This window comes from Grus americana, chromosome Z, assembly GCF_028858705.1.
Source record: "Grus americana isolate bGruAme1 chromosome Z, bGruAme1.mat, whole genome shotgun sequence".
Classification (NCBI taxonomy): domain Eukaryota; kingdom Metazoa; phylum Chordata; class Aves; order Gruiformes; family Gruidae; genus Grus; species Grus americana.
The window spans coordinates 209,782-231,161 of NC_072891.1; the positions used below are offsets into that span (position 1 = coordinate 209,782).

At 49.2% G+C, this 21,380-nt stretch overlaps 1 protein-coding gene and 1 long non-coding RNA gene across 21 annotated transcripts in view; one reads left to right on the forward strand and one right to left on the reverse strand.

Annotated features, from left to right (window-relative positions):
* ZNF532 (zinc finger protein 532) overlaps positions 1-10,220 on the reverse strand; it is a 51,094-nt gene extending 40,874 nt beyond the window's left edge. For 5 of the 20 annotated variants that reach the window (XR_008574630.1, XM_054809342.1, XM_054809352.1 and 2 more), the window contains exons 1-2: positions 9,068-9,987; positions 7,281-7,390 (exon numbers count right to left, since the gene is read on the reverse strand). The gene's annotated coding sequence lies outside the window, so the exon portion shown is untranslated. The other 15 variants (XM_054809348.1, XM_054809344.1, XM_054809341.1 and 12 more) reach the window with 14 other exon arrangements.
* Positions 10,221-11,117: 897 nt separating this feature from the next.
* Positions 11,118-14,185, forward strand: LOC129199232 (uncharacterized). Its single transcript, XR_008574632.1, has 3 exons — positions 11,118-11,660; positions 12,564-12,724; positions 12,884-14,185. It is a non-coding gene; the product is annotated as an uncharacterized LOC129199232 (long non-coding RNA).
* The last annotated feature ends 7,195 nt before the right edge of the window (positions 14,186-21,380 follow it).

Sequence of the window (21,380 nt, forward strand, 5' to 3'; positions counted from 1 at the left end):
AGCAGAACAAGAATTTGATGCTATACCCATGAGAAATAGTTAAATGCTTGTAAACCTTTCGGGGCCTTCCTATCCTGGCTGTTAAGACAGAAAGTCTAAGGAAGTATTCAAAGATTTTAAAAGGCCAATCTCCAGAAAAAGGGGAAAACATCTACAAGATGCAGTGTATCTGGGAGCTTCTGCCCTATTATCTGGGATTCCAGAGAGCATTTTGAAATACTGCTTTCTTACAGCAACTATTTGTGTAGATGGGAGGAAGGCTCAAATATGCAACAACATAAGTATCAACCAAAAAACTATCAGGGCTTAGAAGTAAACAGCTGCTTCTGAAGGATTAATAAAGGCAGTTTTGTTTTACTATGCAGAATTCTTGTCACACCTCCTCAGGCCTTGTATCCATACCCGTTCCAGGTGGAGGGACTCTAGTCATATGAGGAAAACCAACCAAACCTACCCTTTCAGGTACTCTGCCAAGGTGGAGGGAGCAGAGAAACACACAGAAGAAAACATTTTTTCTCACTTTCTAAATATGATTTATCTTTTAGCTTGGGCTTTAGGACAGCTGCAGATGGGGCACAGTGTTCTCCACAAGAAACACCAAGCTGCCTGTAAATTGCTACTGAAATCAAAAGGTACTTTTTGGTGTAAAGCTAAGCAACTGTAAACACTCAAACCAGGCTCGTTTTGGGGAAGTTCAACAGCCTAATGAAGACAAGAAAACAGAATCATCTGGCAGCTCCCAGACAGGTCATATCTCCAAACTGCTCAAAACTCTGATTTTTGTCTGTCAGGTACAAGGCTTTTCAGGCCTAGCAATGACAAATAATCCTCCTCCCTTTCCAATACTTTTTCAATTCATATTCTCTACACATGAAGGCTTCTACCATTTCTGGATCACATGGTCTTACATGCTCAATTTTTATTCATTTAATCATTAACCTTTAAAGAACCAAGTAACTTTTCCTTCTTGACACTCACTCTCCTGCTCATCCAAATCTTCATTGCTCAACCACAAGTCTGGTGACTCTGTCAGCACCAGCCTTGTCTTTTCTAGAGTATTAAATTTAAATTCCTACTCTCCGCTTTCAAATCCCACATAACTGTCTGTACTTACAACACGTAACTCCATGTTTTTCTTCAAACTACTCAACTCAAACTTCCCTCGGCAGCAAGTCTATTATTTAAGGAAATGGGAAAACCCCCAACTTTAATTTTCATCTACCTATGGAATTCATGTTCTTGTGATTACACTCCCTTACCTTCCCTAAACCCTTCCTACAGTTTTTACCTCCATTTGTACTATGTACAGTTGTGGGCTGTTCATTCTTTAGGGCAGAGACCTTTTCTTTTGTAGGTTCTTCAAAGAAAATCAGTGTTCTTTCCAGTGCTGTGAAAACAAGAGCATGGAGACACCACTTTTCAGTGTCTAGCACATGGTAATGTCTTGATTCTGGAAGAATAATTCTGGTATAACCATATATAATAATTACTCTGTTATAGTTAGACTGGTATAAAATCCCAGTTAGACATACTATTCCAGAACAAAATTCTGATAATCTGGTATAATTACTCCACTTCTAAACATGAGTAATGATGCCTAAATAACACCATGCTCACTCTGGAACAAAACACCTACACAGGGAGTGCTAACCAGCATAAAAGTTTTTTTGGTTGGGGGTGTGTGTGTGGTTTTTTTTCCTTAATTTCTGTATTGTTATGCCAAGAAATTTCATGAGGTTTACATGATTCAGTCAGAATTACAGTAATATATATCCTAACATTAGGCAAACATCAGCTTAACAAACAGATTAAGAGCAGTTCATTAGTTATTAAGCATGTATTAGTAATTGTGACTGACACTTTGAAAGCGAAGTATCTGAAAGAAAGACAAAACCAATATGCTAATTCAACCACCAAACCTCCTTCAGGAAATGAGAACCACATCTCGAATCACAACTTGGTGTGGTTTGAAATACTCAGCAGGCAAGGAGGATATGCAAGGGGCCACTTTAACCATGATCAGCAACGCCTATCGTATTCACATAAAATACAGGTTCCTTTTCGCTTACTAACGGTCCCATGACTTGTTACTGTTGGAAAACTCAGACTCCTGCTTCCATATAACTTTCATAATAGGCAACATTTTGATTTTTTGATTTCTTAGGATAAAGGTCTCATTTAGCATCCACAGTATCAATAAGGTCACACCAGTCCTTATGAAAACATCTCTGTGAAGTATGGGGTGTTTTACAGTTAAAATTTACACCAAGCAATCTGATATTTCAACATTATACACCGTATCTATCTGCCTTAAAAAAAAAGGAAAATCCAACCTGTCTCCATGCATGAGCCTCAATGAGTAATAGAAATCTGAATTTCCACTTCTGGTTTTCTAAGAGAATATTCTACCAATTTTCTTCCTCCCTCCTCCCCCTGAAAAAAGCTTTAGAGGGTAAGTGTTAGCCCAGTATTTCAAGTATTAAAATTTTTTGCCCCCCCCCCCCCCCCAACTCAATGCAGTAACCTTGCTGTTGACAGTTTCAGAAGGTTTGAAGACTTATTCTTTACCAGCCCAAAAAAGTTTTCAATGAGCATTTCACAGAATCTCAGAATAGCTGAGGCTGAAAGCGACCTCTGGAACTCTCAACTTCTCTGCTCAAAGCAGGGACAGCTGTAGCATGACCCTCAGGACATTGTCCCATCAGGTTTCGAGTATTTCCAAAGATGGAAACTCCAAAACCCAACAAGGCAAAAAGTTCCAGCATTTCACCACCCTCACAGTAAAAAAAGATTTAAACCATTAATCAGCATTCAGACCTACTCACATTCACTTGCCTTACCACCCACTTATGACAATATATCTAAATGCATTTTTAGAGCACACCATCAAACGGAAGCAAGCTATGGAAGCTTATCAAATCACTGCCCATACACTGCTGATCCAGAGCACAATCCCAGCTCACGCCATGCTCAGGTACAGCATGTTGGAATTGGGACAGGGCAAGAAGCTACACAAAGCTCAGCTAGTGATTGTGATTTACAAGGCCATCTCTGCGGCCTGTTTCCACAGCAGACAGTACCAGTTCACAGTTGACTTTGATCTACTTGCATGCAAGCTGTACAATTAAAATGCTATAAACAAATCCGGATGCCGTAAGGAGGAAAAAACCCCTGAATGCCAACCTTTCTCAACTATTAATCCAAAATGTTGTTCAGTATTATACACAAAAGACAATATTATTTTAGAATAATTGCTAAAGTATTTACAAAATGATAAAAAAATTATTTAACTAACCCATTCCTCCACTCATTCTACTTTTATCCATCTAGTGCTAGAATACTGCAGAAGCCTGTTAATCCACACACTGGCTGCAAGAGTTGTTTTAAACTAGCAAATGCTGAAAACAAACAATAAAATCGTCAAAGTCAATGCACTACCAAGTATATTCTGTTGATGTGAATAAAAGTGCAGTCTGGTTCTAACTGTTTACAATATTTTTAACTTTTCAATTCAGGAGCGTTTTCCATACGAATTTTGGAAGTTCAAAAATCACATATACCAGGAATGAAAGCAATGGTAGCAAATAACATTTGGGATGGCAGAAGATGGAAGTCATGGAAAAAATCACAAAGAAATTGAATGGCACTTGCACGATGTTCATGGTGTAATGCCTAGCACAGAGACAGACTTATAGTGCATGTGTATGCACGGTGTCTTTTCCTGGTAAACAAAATAATTTGGGAGTCCCCAGAGGCCACAAGGATGATACTTCTCTCCACGCACAGAACGCAGATGCAGTTGCAGCCAGACTAAAGCTCAAGAATTTAAGTTGCCTTGTTTGCTGTTAATTCATACAGGCAAAACTTTTGGAATTTCCAATTGGTTTGCCCATGGATTCAAGTTTTGAGCCTTAGGAATACAAGATCTCTGCAGAGGAGTTTCTTATTCAGTCTTCAATGTGAGGTATGACAAAGTACTATTTGTGCTTATCGCTTAGCTGAGTTTTGCAATTATGGATTACCAAGCCACGTCAAACCAAGAATTAAGATAGCCCCAAAAGCAGCCCGAGTTGTTTTACAACTGTAAGCACACTACCACCATTTTCAAAACATATCCATCCCTATAACCGATTATAAAAGAGCGGGTAATTGTCTTTGTCCTCTTTTCTACTATATCCTGCACCTGATTGTGGATCCTTCTTACCTGATCTGTTAAAAGATGAGCCCTTTCCCCCTGCAATAGGTATAACTAAGTAAAGACAGTTCTTGAGATTGTTTGTTAAGCAAATTTCCACGGGGTTTTTTCTGACAGCCAAAATAGAATTACTTGTAGTTTACAACTCCTTAGAAGCCTCATTTTGTAGTCTAACTCCACCATTTTCGAACTTATTTTTTTGCAAAAATGGGTATCTCAAGTTCTCTTTGGGTAGGAGAAAACAGGAAGGGAAAGAGAAGGGCTATCTTCCAAAGTCTGTCCATTTCCTCCTCTTACACCACCACTGAACTACCTCTCACACAATTTAAAGAGAACCGCATGCAACTGGTTCAAAGTTGACTATTATCAGCCTTCGGCTGGCAAAAAGAACAGGCATATTTCAACACACGGGCAAGGTATCTCCTTACCTGCACCATATGGAGCTGAACAGACCATCTCTATCTACAGCTGGTCAAATGAAAACTACCTATATTTATCAACAGATCCAGTTAAGGTTTTGGGCCTAGCAACTTCCCGAATTTTTCCTAAAATGATGATGAATTCATGAAAAGCAGGTAAATCCCCGTACCATTCTTTCTGCACTCTGCTTAAAAACAAATTATAAAAATGGTTTGATTTTGTTCTTCTATATGTAAAATGGGTTGGGACAGTAACACGTGAATAATTTGGACGTACAACAACAATGAACAGACTTTTGAGATTCCCAATTTAATGCAAATTTGAATCACATTCTAAATGGCACTTGCTTCCTGCCTATTTCCTTTAATGCAATTTTTCTTTTTTTTTTTTTTTTTTCCAGTGGATGGCAATTCTTGCTCAAAACGAGTGTGAAGCAGCTGCAGACAATCTCGCTGAGAGCACTCCATGTCAGGCAGGGCCCGCCTGTGCAACGCTAACAACAAACAGGCCCTAACACATTAGGATCAAGTTTTGGGGTTTTTTTTAAACATACATTCCCAGCAATCTGTATGCATATTTACATTTTAACACACATTCATGCTTCTAAGAAAACCAAAGTTAGTTAATTCATTCAAAAGAGGCTTGGAATTTGATAGATCATTACCCTTAAGATCAAATACCTGAGACAAGCCTCAATGCAAAATGAGATCATGATCGCTGATACAGAGGACCAACCCTCCAGCATTAAGCAGCATTTTCTGCTGGAAAGCTGGCCTACGTGCAAAATCAAAATCTCCTGGTGAAGAGCATTTACAAATATTATTAGACTAAAAAAAATAAAACTCACCAAGAACGCTGCAGACTCCAGCATCTATTCAGGTTTCTCATCTTACACCCTACAAAAATCCCCGCACATTCAAAACCTCCTTTGCTAAAAATAAAAATTCATAGTACAGATTGTGTTCAAAAATCCAAACAAAACAGATACATTGAATTTCGTGACAATTCAAGCACTTACAATTTTAAAACTGCTTACTATTCTGGTAGAGAGAAAAAAAAAATCTAAGAGGTGCTCTCATGTAACATATGAATTTTAGCTGACACTTGGAAAAGAACATGCATCATCAGCAGCAATAGATACTATTCCTATCATGCAACAAGAATTCCTGTTTGCAAGCATAATTTTACTACAGATGCCTATAGTCGCATACAGAACCTCTGCATCCAAATGATGAAAAGTATGAACAGAAATCAGCACAGTGATCTGTTAGGCATTTTGCTTCACCACACGAGCTATTTACTGCCCTATCAAATCTGAGAAACAACACATTGTAGCTGCATTATAAACCACAAAACCATAATTTCCGGCTAAACATTAGCATGCTATTTTCACTTTTCTACAATTAATATCTAAATACCTTACGTAATCTACTGCAGTCAGAAATAAAAAGGTTCCCTTGTATTGCCACTCTCTGATGCAGGCACCCTGCCTATCATCAGCCACCATACAACTTACCCAATATCCACAACCTCTCAAGGATTTTAAGACTGTCTATTCTGTTGAGCACAGAGGAAAAGACCCTCATTGCACACTAGAACCGAATATTTTCGCTGTGTTGCCTCCATATTTATCTTGATTGTAGATTACCAAACAAGCTAACACAGCCAGGACTAGTCAGATTTTTTAAAAATCATACTGGATAAGATTCTAGAGTTGCTGATTTCCTGTTATAGGAAGTAACCGTTCTAGCAAAAGAATCCCCAAGGCAAAATGCTTAGTGTTCCAATGTGTAAGCTCTAACAGCCTTTGTTCTTCCCTTTGGTATATTCATTACTGCTTTCTTCTCTCTCCCCCTCTCCCTCTCACTGAATCCTTCAGCTTTCACTATAAGACACAAATGCCAGCTCAAATCTAAGTACACATTTATTTTTTAGATGAGGGGGGGAAAAAAAAAATCCTAGCCGTTATCCGTTGCTTTGAGTTAAAAGCAGTCATCCCTCAGGAGCTGATGCACTGCCCATCCGGTTTCCTATTCTTATTTCATTACAGCACAATATTATAATTCATGCCACTAATAACCCACTGGAGCTCCATCAAATCTCTAAAATACATCTTTCCACTTGGCTGCTGCAAAATCCTTCCTGGGTTACAACAGTTTAAGAAACACCATCCGTACTATTTAGTTTATATGGTTTTTTCTATGTAAACTATACTAAGAACATGTTTAACACTGAAGACCTTAATTCAGAATTAAGTATCAGGTTACTCAGATATGGCCAAACAATCAACCTTTAAATAATTAGACAGCAAATTCTGAATGTGTAATGCTGTAATACAACACAGAACAGTTCACTGCCATGTGGTCCACAATTTATGACTGTCACTCAGAGGCCTATTCCGTATCACTACACTGTGAAAAAAAAGTATATCTGGATATAAGATATTTCAATAATACTGTATTTAGCTAAGATATCAGTAAGTCTTTACAAATAATAGCCTTAATCCTATTAAAACTGGAGGATGTTAATAGCATTTCTTTAGTAACACTTAAACAATTGTCTCCTTACTGATGTGCCAAGTGTGCAATCAGGAGCCAGATTTACTTTTCACATACATGTACCTTCATGCTACTGTTATATTCATACCCAAAACACCACATCTCACCTTGTGAACCTTGACCTTTGAAAGATTTTTTTAGCCAATGCTCAGTTACTGCCACAGATGCATTACCTCTGCAAATATGAAAGGGTTAAAGGCAGCCCCAATCAATAGGCCTACAAGGGGAAAAAAAAAAAAAGGGGAAAACGAGTATGCCTTACAGAATCTCTGCAATGCTTTTATGCACAATTCTACAACAATATTGTTTCCTTTTGGCCTTACAGAAAGGCACATCACCCCCCCCCCCCCTTAACATCTCCTAAAGAAGAAAACCACAAGACAGCACCCTGTAAATAAAACAGCATGCAAAGCAGCATTCTTCAGTCACAAGCATAACTACAATTACAAATCATTCAATCAATTTTATTTAGTTTAGTTTTAAAATAGACTGCATAACCAGTGTCCCACCCTTGCAAAGCAAAAATATTTTAATAAGGGTCATAAATCTCAGCTCTTGCCCATTCCTTAAGCATAAAAAGGCACGAAAAGCCAAAGTAATCTCAGTTACTGCAATTATGTACATTTATATACAGAATCCTTTATGACTATATTAGCCACATACCAGTGCTGTGTGTCTAAAGTGTGCATTCACATACTGTTTTGGGATGGTATCTTTCTGCAAGCTCCTCTGCTTTTGGCTGCCATGAAGGGAGGAAGCTATCCCACTGTAGTAGCTCAGTGACTGCATTGTGTTCAGGAGCTGATCTGCCTCAAACCAGTTCCAGCCGGTTCTGGTCACCCTACATAAAAAGCTATGGCAACCCTCGCTGAGTTGCCAACAAGTCCCTGAAAATCGCAGGGGCTCTTTTTTCTGTGGCGGTGGGGACGGCTGCAGCCCTGTCCCCCGGCTCCCCTCGTGCCCGGCCCACGCAGCCCCCTTGCTCCCCAGAGCCGCCCCACACGCTCCCTTCCTCTCCTCCCCCACTTACCTCCCACAACCTGGCTGAAAGCTGTGAGTGTGTGCGTGCCTGTCTGTAGCTAACAAAGAGACCGCAATAAAAATCCTCATAGGATCTCTCTTGCAGCACCAGGCAGGCTCGGCCACAGCACTGGGAGACAGACTGCTAACCAAGGGCTGCTCCCCCCTCTCTGCTCCCCACAGCACAAGGGGTGGCTGCTGACAACGTCACATCTGCCCCCTCATGCCCACGGCCGTGGGGTGGCCCGTCAAGGTCTTCTCCCGTCCGCCCTCCCCACCGCTCGCTGCATCTGGGGCCGCTCGAATGGCATTTTCTCCTCTCTGCACAGCCTTACTACAAAGATTACCCACACACGCACCTCCCTCCCCTCAAGAAATCCATTTCCGCAGCAGCAAGATGCCTGCAAAATAGTTCCTTTGCCCCCTCCTCACAGCACCGAGCTGGCTGCTGAGATTAATTTTTTCTTTTTTTTTCTTTTTTGCTATTCCAACTATCCTTGAGGCACTGAAAAGCAGCAAGCTGCAGACCCACGCCTGACCAGCCCCCCCGCCTTCCCACACCCACAGCTGCGGGGGAGGCCAGGACACAGCTCTGCGCAGTGTGCTCGGCTCCCACCCCGCAAAGATGGCTGCTGATTACAGCCGTTTGCGCGGTCCCACGTCTCTCTCTGGGGCGATTCCTAACCAAGGTCACGACTCCCTGGGGTGCCAAAGTCCCTCCAGAGCAGGGCTCCGCACCCGCCTTTGCCCGTGGCAGCTGCGCTCCTAGCCCGCTCCCCCTTTTGTCTCTGCCACCCAGGGCCTTCCTCCTGCGTGGCTGACAGGCACCCCAAATCGAGACATTATTCACCCCGCTCCTGGTTTGGCTACTCACCCTTGCACTGGTAAAACCAGTAACTACCTCCGCCTACGCGCCAAGCCCCATCCTCTCCGGGATCTGCCGTGAGATGGCTCTTCAGCAAGGCTTTTCTCCAAGCCAGCTGCCACGCTAGGCTACACCAACCAGCCCCTCTGCTCTCCGGGCTGCACCTGTAACTGTTAGCAGAGGTCTCGGGCACAACCCTTCACCCCCCCCTTCCCCTGCGGAGAGAGCTGAGATCTGGCACTTTCTCCACATCCCTCATCCCCACCCCATTCTGGGGAAAACGACCATGTTCTTCCGCTGCCTCAGCCCCGTGTTCTCCGCACAGGCAGCTCCAGCCGGCCCTCCCTCAGCCCCTCAGCCCGGGTGGGCTGCTCCCGCCTCTGCGGGCCGCCGTGGCCCCGGGCACCTCGCTGACGGGCCGCGGCCCCCTCCCCTCAGCGCGGCGCCCGCGCCCCCCCCCGCCAGGCCCGCTCGCTCCCCGGCCCGGGATCGGCCCTACCCGAGCGGGCCCTGCCGAGCCCGGCCCGGCGCCGAGCTCCGGGCGGGAGGGAGGAACGGCCCCCGCTACGCGCGGGGGACGCCCGGGGAGGGGGAGGCCGCGGCCCCTCCGGCGGGCAGGGAGAGCGGGAGAAGGGGTGGGGGGGGAAGGCGGCGGGACGGCCACGTCCGAGCGATCACCCCCCTCCGCCCCCTTCACGGCGAGCCGGCCCGAAGCCGCTAGCTCTGGCAGCCCCGGTGCTCGGGTGGCCGCGGGGCTCCGGCAGCCGCCGCCCTCGCAGCGCCCCGGCCCCGCAGCGGCCCGAGCCGAGCAGGCCCGGCAGGCCGCTCCGCCGCAGCCTGCCCGCGGCGCACCGGGGCCTGCGCGCAGGCGAGGCGGGAGCCGGGCCGGGAGGAAGGCGACCCCCACCGCATGCAAACTCCGCACCCCCATGCAGACACACCTGCTGCGGCCCCGCGGCCCGGCCGCGGCTGCTCCGGCCGGCGGCCTCAGGCGGGCATGGCTAAGGTCCGCGCTGCCTCGGCCGCCTGTGGAGCGGCCTGGCTAAGAGATGGTGGAACATAATGGCAGGGAGGCTCTGCCGGGACTGAGGAGAAGGTGGGGGTGGGGGTGCCTCGGCTTGCACAGATGGGGGAGACGCTCCCGTGTGATTCCCTGTGAAACGGCTCCCTGGAGTATGCCGGGGGCGGGGAGGGCTGCCGCTGCCTCCGAGCGCTCCGCGGGCAGGCGCCGGGGCCGGGCAGGTCGCGGCCTCCCGCAGCCCGTGACGGGGGGGGGGGGGGGGGGTGTTCCGCGCTCTGCCGCCGGCGCCCGCCGAGCCCAGGCGGTCAGGGAATCCCGCCCCGAAAGGGAGCGAGCGGTGCCAGCGGGCGCTCGGGCAGGGCAGCGCCAGCGGGCCGGTTCCGATCCCTCCCCCGGGTCTCCACCGCGGCCCTGCCGGCAGGGACCGGGCAGGCCCGCTACGACGCCGCCGGCGGGCCCGGTCCCGCGGGAGGCCCAGGCCGGCCGGCCCGCAGCCGCGGGGTCCTGCGCCTCGGGGCCCGCCGTGCCGTGCCGTGCCGTGCCGTGCCGGCAGCGCCGCCGCGCTCTCCCCGGCTGCGGAAGGGTGTTCGTTCGGCTGAGCGCTGGGCCCCGCAGCCCATCGGGGCGCGGAGCCCCCGGGGCAGTGAAGGCAGGTGTGGTGCCCGGGGGCGGGGGGGTGTCTCCCGCGGGGCCCTGCCGTCGGTGTTTCGGTTCTAAGTCAGCAGAGGACAGGAGAAGTGACACGTTGTCAACTCTGACGTTTTATTTGCTTCACAGGCGAGGCTCTGCAGATGGCTCCTCTGGAAACTGAGGGCCCAGGACCTGTTCTTGCTGCTAGCGAGCGCAGGTGGGGCCTGTGCCCGTGGGGCTGCAGGCCGGGCTGGCGGCACCGTCCGTGGGCACGCTTCAGGGCCTGGAGCCCTCGGAGGCTGTTGCAACACTTCAGCACAGCCTGGAACTTTGTCCTGTGCTGATACCGTCGTACCTCACAAAGGCGAACGTGAAATTGTTTGGTCTTTCCCGGAGGTAGCGTGGTGGTTTGGCTACGACCTCTGGTGACGAGCTGCCTTTGGTAATGGGCTTCTGTTTGCTGCGAAGCAACCTGGCGTTAATGCCATTGTTGCAAAGTTTAACGTGAAATTTCCTCCCTTTCTGTCATGAGAACGCGTATTTTACAAGTGTGCAGCATGATTTCTAGAATTTACAGTTTTGCACGTGAATCACTTTATGTGATCATATTAATGGCTTTAAATATATAACACCCATCTCAAGTTTATGCTTTAAGCTTGGTTTTTTACAGACTACGTAGACGTTAACTGCATACTCTGGTTGAAATAATGATGTTTTATGAACATCTCAGGAGCCTGTTGGTGAGGCACAAAGGCGTTACTGTTAACACGGCTCCTTCGGCGGATGCCCCAGCACAAGCCGGGGTACAGGCACTGAGCGGGCCGGCTCGCACCCCGGCACTTCGCCAGGCACAAATTCTAACTCGTTCCAATTAACCAAAACAGCAGCGAACCGCTCCGTTGCCAACCATGGCAATCAGTGAGTCCGACGAGTTCATGGAATTTGAATGTAGTAAGTTGATTTAGTAATTTATATAAAAAATAAATGGATTTGTGTTCTGCACTAGTTTTAGTGTTTGAGGAGGGCCTTGAAATTCAGCTCGCACAAGGCTAGGGCTCATCCTGCAAGTGACTTGCGGAATTAGGCCGTAATACTTACAACACCCTATTTCTTCCCAATTAACTAGTAAACTGATTTGATTCAAAAAGTGAAAATACAGTCTGTTTTCTTAGATTGCATTTCTGTGGTCAGCTTGCATAATAGTGTAAAGAAGATGGCAGCTGCTACTACTACTTTTGTATTAATATCTGAAATATTAATTGATTTCACAGTTTATACATGGCATAAAGGTCCTTGTGCATGCTGCCTTTCAGACAGATTTACTTGTTTTCCTTCCAGCCAGGTGTCCTTGACATCTCCATGGCAGAAAAAGTCTGTCACCCTAAATATTTGACTTTCAAAAAGTAAAATGAAGAGAATTTTAAGTATCATTTACAAGTGGTGCCAGGCTGATAGCTCTTCTCCAATGGCTTTTTAGTTCAAACACACAAAATAACAGGCAATTGCAATGCAGGTGTCCCTACGGCGTCACTTCGTGAGGCTTTGGTAGGTTTTTTAGCATGTTGACCTTCCATCTTAGATCTGAGATTTAGTCCTTAAGTCATTTCTAGCATGCTGTGACTCTGCAGGTAAAGCTGTTTCGGTTAGCTGCCGGGGAGGCAATGGGTGGTTTTAGGTTACTCCAGCATTTCCAGAGGTGGGAGCTGCAGTCCCTTGCTTTATCCCGTCTCAGCAGCTGGAGCTGTACCGGGACGTAACTTACGTAGTGAATTACGAGAGTTTTGGTTCCCCACAGCTGCTGAATCTCCCCCCCATGAAGTTTCCATCTGAAAGTATTTCCTTACCATACTGCAGCCATCTGGAAGCGCCATACCTGGCCCCTCTCCCAGGTGGGGAAGGAGAAGACCCCGAGGATGGCTCGGAAGAGGATGGTGGGCTGGAAGAGCCCGTGCCGTCAGCAGCGAGGTGCTCTGGCTGCAAGCGCTTGGTGGTGGCACACGGAGTTGACAACCCAGGTTAGACTAGGACTTGCTCTTCTGTATTGGGTGACGAGTGTCCAAACTAGAGGTGCCGTTCACTCCCCCGCAGGCACTATGCCATGTAATCCTTAGAACCAGTGGCGGAAGAAATTACTGGTTTTTAAGATGATTCTGTTTTCTCCATTGGCTTTGCAGCGGCCAGGAGCAAAGCCTCTGACACTGCTGTCCTCACTCAGGGTGCGGAGTCTCAGTCCAAGGCAAATGAAACCGCCAGCATATTCCGTCCACTTCGACTCCAGAACAGCACTGAGATGGGATCTCCTGGTCACCTGCGCTGACGGAGCAGTGAGCTTCGCTATCGGGTCGCATACCGCGTACTTTGTTCTCCAGGAACTGTGAATCTTTAACCCCCCCTTTCCTTTTTCCTGAAGAAAGAGCTCCAGCACAGCCCGCTATTGCTTGTCAGCGGTCAGTGAGGAGTGCTGCCAATTCAAAACATTTTCCCTTTGATGCTGCAGTGAATGCTGAACTTGTGTGCAATAACAACTTCTTAATTATTTAACTTCTTAAGGATTTTAAGGCTCTTGAAATCCAGAACTCTAAAATGTGGTGTATTCGTCCCACACTTTCTATATAGGAATCGGTTTTAATTGTACCAAATATAAATAGCTACAAACATAGCTTTTACACATGAAAAATGTACTGGGGCTGAAGAGGATTTTGCAGGTGGATTGACACAATAAAAAATAAGGTCAATTAACATTTAATTTTTTTATATCAGAATAATTGATACCATTTTTGTCCTCCCAATTCTGTTTGTTGTTTTTACTGAATAACAAAACATTTCCTTCCTGGCTACTGAAACATCCATAGCCTAAGCAAGAACGGTAAAATATAGATCCCATATTTCTTTATTAGACTAATAGCTTTACAACTTTTGGCAAAAACTTAATACTATCTGTTACTTCAGTTGCTTTTTTAGGGTTTCACCTTAAAATTTCCTGTATCATATTATCCACAAGAGCAGAGCAGAAGCTTGCATTTCTTGTTTTAGAATACTTATATTTTTCTTTTTGTCACTGTTTAGAATGCAGTGGTACTTCAACCACTATATTTAAACATTCAGTATTAAAAAAAGCTTACAACTAAACTTCCCCTTTTCAGATGCTCCTATTACTATTCTTCAGATATTTTCTTGGCAAAAAAAAAAAGTCACTTTCCTGGTTATTAAAATAAGTCTCCTATGATATTTTGGACTACAGGCTCTAGGATTGCTTTTAGAAAGATGAGATATACTAAAAGGAAGGGATTTCATATGAGATAAGGTGAAGGACTTTGGTTTGGAGAAATCTATAACCAGATTCAAAATACATCTTAACTACTACTGAGGTCAAGTAAAAATTAAAATCTAGGATGATTTTGAAGGGAAGATATCTCATTCTAGTAAACAGAGAAATATATGACAGATGCACACAAATTTGCATCCACATCTGTAGACTCTAAATTATAAATTTCTTCTGTTAGGGTAACTTCTGGCCCAGTAGCACATTAAAACCTGAATTTGTCACGCGACATGTTCATCGAAGCGCTGTAACGTCATGGCACCTGGCCATCTGGTAGACTCCAGAGCTCTGATTTATAGCCAAGACTCGACCCGCAGGCGGACGGGGGCATTAAAATTCTCCCAGTTCATCACTCCAGATGCCTGGATCTAATCTGCAGTTGGCCAAACTCCACACGGGCACCAGCCAGCCTTCGGGGGCTGCGTTAAGCCCTACCTCGTGCCTCCGCCGCGGCTCTGGTCTGCACCTGGGCCGAAGGGGCCGGTCTAGCTGGCTCCAGTGCAGCAGCACGACAGCAGCGTCGGCGTTGCTCGGTGGTTAGGTTATTCCCAGGATTTTGGGAGTCAGGTTTGCTCCTCTGCAATCTCCCAGCCTTCATTCCCGACCTCCTACAGCGTACTCGGCTGGAAGGATATTCTGGTAGATGGTGCTTTGCTTCTGTGCTTGTAATCCTGTGTCGAATAGAGCAAGGAGGGAACGAACCCAGACCCCGCCACCGGCAGTGTGAGCGAGGCGTGGGTCTGGGTCCCTCCCGCTGAGTGATCCGAGCTGAAGCCTCCGTGGATCCAGGCTGGACATGGCGAGCGAGTGACCCCCTGTGCTGCAAGGAAAGGTTTGCTGCTCCAGGGAGGATGGAGCCTGACTGGTTGTCCGAAAGTAAATAAATGAGCTGAGGACTGATGGCTTGCTTTTTAGCTTTCACTTTTATTAAAACGTGTGCCAGTTCCACTGGACTTTTGAAGCGCAGGTTGGTAATCCTTGTCCAGGATATTCTGCAGAAGCAATGCGGTTTGTGTTTTCCACTGAGATTAGCTCAGAAAAAGAGCACGGACCTGCTGTCAGTAACGGCAAAACTACAGCGACAGAAATGTGTGCAGACCGTGTACAGATGTATTCTAGCTCCGAAATCTTGAAGGGTAAGCTACGGTCTGATGAGAAAGGTCTTACTATTTAATAAAAATGATTTAAAAGTTGGTTTTAGATTTGGTGGGTAATGAAATTACTTTTACTCCGCTCATTAGAGGTTAATGAAGAACATACTTACGTAAATGTATGAATAGCTGCTTAATTTAGGAAGCAAGAGGAGTTTTAATCTGCACATTGTCCAACTCAGTGGTAATTTTGTGGCAGTGCCTGTGTTGCAGCATAAAAATCGGGGCCATTTTTCCATTGGAGAATGTTCCCAGCAGCAGCTCGGGTCCTGTCCCATCGGGAGCATCCCCTGACTGAGGGCTGAGCCGTGGCGTGGCGGGAAGGGGTGTGACGGCATCTTTCCTCCTTCCGTAGGACGGCGCGGGTGCGGCACTTAGGGCGCTGTGCTTACGGAGGCATATGAAGCCCAGCAGCAGCCACGTGGCGGGAATGCTTTTTTCCTGAATAAGAGCAAAGAGAAGAAACTGAATATCTGAAAAGTGCTGAGTCCTCACAGAGGAAGGGCAGGAAATAAGGGAGAGGTATTCCTCATTGGAAAGGTACCTCATACGGGACGCCCGCACCTCTGGATCCAGGCCGTGTCCTTCCAGCAAGGCGTCCTGGGCGGCTGGATGCCGTGCTCGGCAGCGCTGGCGCCTTTGCGGTGAGCTTTCAACACGGCGCTCCGGCTTCTCGGCTGCTGCTGCGCTTGTATCGGTGCTGGACACAGACCTGCGGCCAGCAGAGATCTGGTGATGGTCAGGCCGTCTGGTTTCACAAACAGCTTATGCAGCCCGCTTTCGCCTCTGACGGGGACGCAGGTTTTGCTCAGACCAGACAAAAGCAGTTTCCCTGCCAGAGGGAGAGCACGCACGCCTCGGGCACTCTCACACCCGTGTACGCGCTATAGCGTGAGGTCCCAAGCGTATTCTCAGTCAGGAAAAACCATTTTTGCTCAGAACGTGCACGTATCTAAGACCCACTGTTGCACACACAGCAGAGCCGGTAGGCAGGCCGCGTCCCAGCGATGCTGGCTAGTCAGCCCCGGGCTGCCGCGAGGTGGAACGGGCGTTCACGGCAGACTTGTGCCCTGCCTCTCCGGGAAGAACCGGCACAGGTTTACATCTGTTGGCAAAAGGATGTCTCTACGTCAGGGACCCCCTCCACTAGCCCAGCTTGCCCAAAGCCCCATCCAACCTGGCCTTGAACACTGCCAGGGAGCCAGGGGCAGCCACAGCTTCTCTGGGCACCCTGTGCCAGGGCCTCAGCACCCTCACAGGGAAGGATTTCTGCCTCACATCCCATCTCCATCTCCCCTCCTGCAGCTTCAGGCCATTCCCCTTGGCCTGTCACTCCCTGCCCTTGGCACCAGCCCCTCTCCAGCTTTCCTGGAGCCCCTGCAGGGACTGGAAGGGGCTCTAAGGTCTCCCCAGAGCCTTCTCTTCTCCAGGCTGAACCACCCCAACTCTCAGCCTGTCTCCATAGCAGAGGTGCTCCAGCCCTCGCATCATCTCCGTGGCCTCCTCTGGACTCGCTCCAACAGCTCCATGTCTCTCCTGTACTGGGGACCCCCGAGCTGGACGCAGCACTGCAGGGGGGTCTGACCAGAGCAGAGCGGAGGGGCAGAATCCCCTCCCTCGACCTGCTGGTCACTGCTGGACACGCAGCCCAGGACACGGGTGGCTTTCTGGGCTGCACGCGCACAGCGCTGGCTCATGCAGTCTTGGTTTGTTCTGCAGTAAGAGACCCTTCAACAAAGGAAATTGCGCTAGCCACACAGAGGCCCCACTGACCAACTCCCTGGTTGGTCGGCGCGGCGGATGCACCGCACCACGTACCCCAGCAAAACAAGTAGTTTGAGGGTGCAGCGGGAGGGGGAGTGTGCGGGCAGGAGCTGCGCGAGGGACAGCACGGACCCGACCAGAGCACAGGAGCGCTGCAGAAGGGCAGACCCGGACCTGGGTTCCCCCCCCCCTCCCCGAGTCCTCCACCTGCCTCAGCAGCAAGTTACACAACAGGACCGCATGCATACTGCAAAATGTCGGGCTAATGGATTTTCCCATGAGCCCTACGGTCTTTTCCGCTTACTAACACCTTCCAAACGCTGGGCCAGAAACGCCTCAGTCAGCTCTCTCCTCCAGCATTAGCCACCTGCGTGATTAACATCCAGCATAACAAAGCTCATCAGCCCACGACGTTGAAAAATGTCTGTTTTGTTCCCTTAACGTGCCATATGTATGGGGTTTTTCCTTCCTTCTCCTGATATTTATTCAAGTATACGAGGATTATTTCTGAATTATTCATTATCCGATATCTGATTAGACTGTGGCTGTGCCGGCTCCCACTGCTTAATGAATGAGCCATTAGCCTCTCGCAGATGGTGCCATCAGCAGCTCTTTGAACGCTGCACGTTCACCTGCGCTTACACAGCACCGCGAGCAGGAGGATAGAGCTGAACCTAAAAGCAGGGGTGGGAGAGGATTTGTTGCTGCAATATCCGTTAAGCGTCACGCCATGTGCAATACCCCCGGCTCGCTCGCTGTCAGAGTCCGCGGGTGGCCTCGCTGGGCACTCCCTATAGGAGCTATAGGTGGCGTTTCCGCGGGGCACCTTCTGACGCTGGATGCACCTTCTCCCAAGGCCGGAATCCTACAAATGGACCAGGAGAAGAAGTATTTTTGCAACACTTCAGTTTTGTTTTAGACAGTAAATTTAGAAATTGCTAGCAGTTATGATCATTTACGTATATGCTGTCTTTCTACCCCAACGTGTCCCGCACGGTTTGGTCACTGCCACCATTTCGGAGCCACGGCTCACCTGCACGAGCAGAGGCAGAGACCGTCTGTGTGCTCCGGCTAGTTTCTAACTTTAGGAGAAAGAAGTAAGGAGTGAAAGAAGACGCTGTACTAGATAACCCAGGCAGGGGACCGAGAAGAGGCGCAACCGGCACAGGCGCAGCCTGGCTTTGGGAAGGGCTTTGACAGGCGTTGGAAGACTTTTTCTTTATCTGTTGATCTGGGGAGCGCCGCAGAGCTCAGGGTGCCAAGGAGCTTGAGAAGCTCAACCAGAGTACGCGGCGGGGGGTTCCTGCTGGCGCCCTTAGGGCCGGCCGGGCAGTCTGGCACCGAAACAGCTGGGCAAGGGGGTACCAGGAGCCACCCGCCCTCACCAGCCGCAGAGCATCCCTGTCCCCGGGGGAAACTTCATCCGGGCGTTCGGTACCCACAGCAGCAGCGCATCCCTGTCCCCGGGGGAAACTTCATCCGGGCGTTCGGTACCCACAGCAGCAGCGCTTTACCTCTGCCTTTCCAGAGCCTGCCCCGTAAAATGGAACAAGCACATAATAAACTAAGGGTAAAGGGGAATCCGAAACGTCCAGAGCTGGACTCCGAGCCAGTCTTCGCAAGAACTAAGCGAACGCCGCTAGCAGCCAGTTAAGAAACCTTTGCGGCTGGAAGAAGCTCAATTAGGTGCAGCGGTTGTTTCCGACAAGAGCGATTCTGCTGCTGCTTTTTTCCTGTTTACCTCAGAAAACGCTGTCCTCACGGACGAGGGTGTCAGCAGCAGCTTAGCCTGTCTGCGGCTGCTGATTTCGAGCTGCCCGTGATGATGTTCTGACAATTGAAGCAAAAATAAAAATCAAGGCGGCTTGCTGACTCGCAGCCAGCACGGCCCGGGAGTCCCTCATGCAATCTCAGACCTTCAGCGCTGGTACGCGGTATCTCCTGCCGGAGGAAGGACACGTGATTCATCACCACCAAAGGCTACAGAAGATGAGTCAGGATTATACAAATTCCATTTAGTTTGTGTAACAACACTACTTTCTGTACTGAAAACTTCCTTTGCTGCTGCCATAAAGACCTCTACTGAACAAACCCCTAAATACGCAGCGATTAGCAAACCGTCACCCAAACTGGGGCCGGTCGCTTGTGCGACCTGTTTTTCGGTAGTTGTGGGAGCCGCGGGCTGCGCAGCATCGGTGGCGGCGAAGGGGCCAGCGGGAGGGGGCTGACGTCGAGGAAAGCAAACTGAGACTCAAGTGTCAGGAAAGCTTCTTGGCAGAGAAGTGCATCAGTGTGTGAAAAGCCTTCCAAGAGCAGTAACAGGCACCCGACCCCGCGATGAGTCAAATCAAAAGCAGAAATAACTTTGATCAAAACTTTTGATAAGATATGGGAGAAATGCACGTACAGTTTGCATTTGAGTATTAAACTCTGTATACATTGATTTTAAACTCTGGATTAAATCCAGAATATCTAAAATGTTGGCAAGCTCATATTTATGTTAAACAGTTAGTAATAATAATAATAATAACAAAAATCCCCCAAGCCCCTTACAAGCTTTGCTGTTATAGACATCACTTTCCCTAGAGCTCGTTTTAAGAAAAGAGGATTTTACAAATGGCTAGGAGACATCTAAGTTCCTCAAAACGCTCTACTGACTGTCGAGAGCTCCGCTTAATTCAACGCCAGTGGCACAAGGGGGAAAACGATCCCTGCCTAGGAAAACCAGGTGCTATTATCACCATTTCCATTGCTTTCGAATTGCAAATATTGCTGCCTCTACGGCGATTCTTCCACCAAACAGTATTTAGTAACAACTGAGCCGGCTCCTGTGCTAACAGTTCCCCGGGACACAAGTCAAGAACTCGGAAAGGAAGACGGGCCAGGGACCAGCCCTGTCCCCACGCACGGCGCTGCAGAGGGGTTTAGAGCTCGATGTAAGAGTTCAGGGGACTGATATCAATAAAACCAGGCAAGTTTCTTTTTGTAAACGGCTCTGAGGAGAACGAAACGTCTGCAGCCATCGTGCAGAGGGACTTTGAGGGAGGTTGCAGGTTTGCAGACGTAACCAACAGGAACCAGTAGCGTTCGTAGCTTTTGGCTTGCTTCCTTCCACCGCCGGCCTGAACCCAAGGCCCGCAGCGCACAGTCCCCTAGCTGACCCTGCACCTCCTGTCCGTGCCAGTGACATCGTTACTGGTCTTTGGCGTTACCCACATACGCACGCGCCATCCTCGGAAACTTTGCGGGTATTGGCACGGCGAGAGGGAGGGAAGTTGTTCTGCACCGGAAACACCGGCGCCCTGCCCGGGCAGCGCTCTACTGCCCTACAAGAGTCTTAAAAATACCCAACAGCCTAAACCAGCAAAAATGTTTTAAAACACACGGGGGTTAGGGAAGCACTTCTGCTCGCATAACGCCTGGCCCCGTGCGTAACCTGGTGTGCGCGGCCCTGGCGCACCCCTCTCCCCTTGGCAAAGGGAGGCAGGAGATGCAGGAGCATCAAGGGCTCCAGGAGAGGGAGGGGGGGAACCAGGGGAGCGTCCAGCCCGAGCGCAGCCCCGGCCCCCAGGGTTTCGGTGTTCAGCGGCGGCCCGTGCTCGTCGTTGTACCCGCCGCCTTTGAGACAGAGGAGCAGTCTCTGGTGGCTTCCCCGCTGCTGCCCAGAGGGGCAGGTGGTGAGGCTCCTTTGGGGCGCGTCCCAGAAGGGATGGACGCGGGACAGTCACCTCGCTGACGGGGTCCCGGTGACAGCACCGTTCCCTGTGGGAGGTGAGGTGGGGTGCCCACTGTGCCCTGGTTACCTCCCCGCGAGACGAGCGTGATGGCTAACCGTTATCCGTCGGTACGACGTGCGTTGCTGTCACCGCTGACAATGCTGGGCTCTGACTGCACCTGCCGCGGCCCTGATTAGATTGTGTTTAATGGCAGGCTGCTCGGGGAAGATTACAAGCACATCGCGGGCATCGGCTGCTCCAGCATCTGCGCACGTCGTCTGGGGGCGGGGGGTAATCCACCGTTTCAGACCTGGGGTGTCTTGCCTCTTTGTCCCTGCACCCCGCAGAAACCCGTCTCAGGAATTATCTCCCACGCGGCCGCTGCTCCCTCACCAACGCCTGCCCGCACCGCGCGTTCAGCACCTGCGGCCTCCTCCCGCCCTGGACCCCGCCGCCCCCCCGCATTGCCTCCTTCCCGGGGTGGTGGACACGTCCCCGGTGCCGGGGAGAGGGGTGAAGCGGCACCAGCCGCAGCAACCTCTCCGCAACGTCGCGGCGGCATCCGCGGCAGAGGACGGAGCTTCCTCGGGCGCAGCCCCCACCTCAGTTCCCGCGCTTGCAGCCGGTGGCACATCGCAGTCGCTGCCAGCCTGGCGAATACTTTGAAGGGAGTACAAACCCCCCCAAACCCTGCTGAAACCGTACTGAAAATTATAGG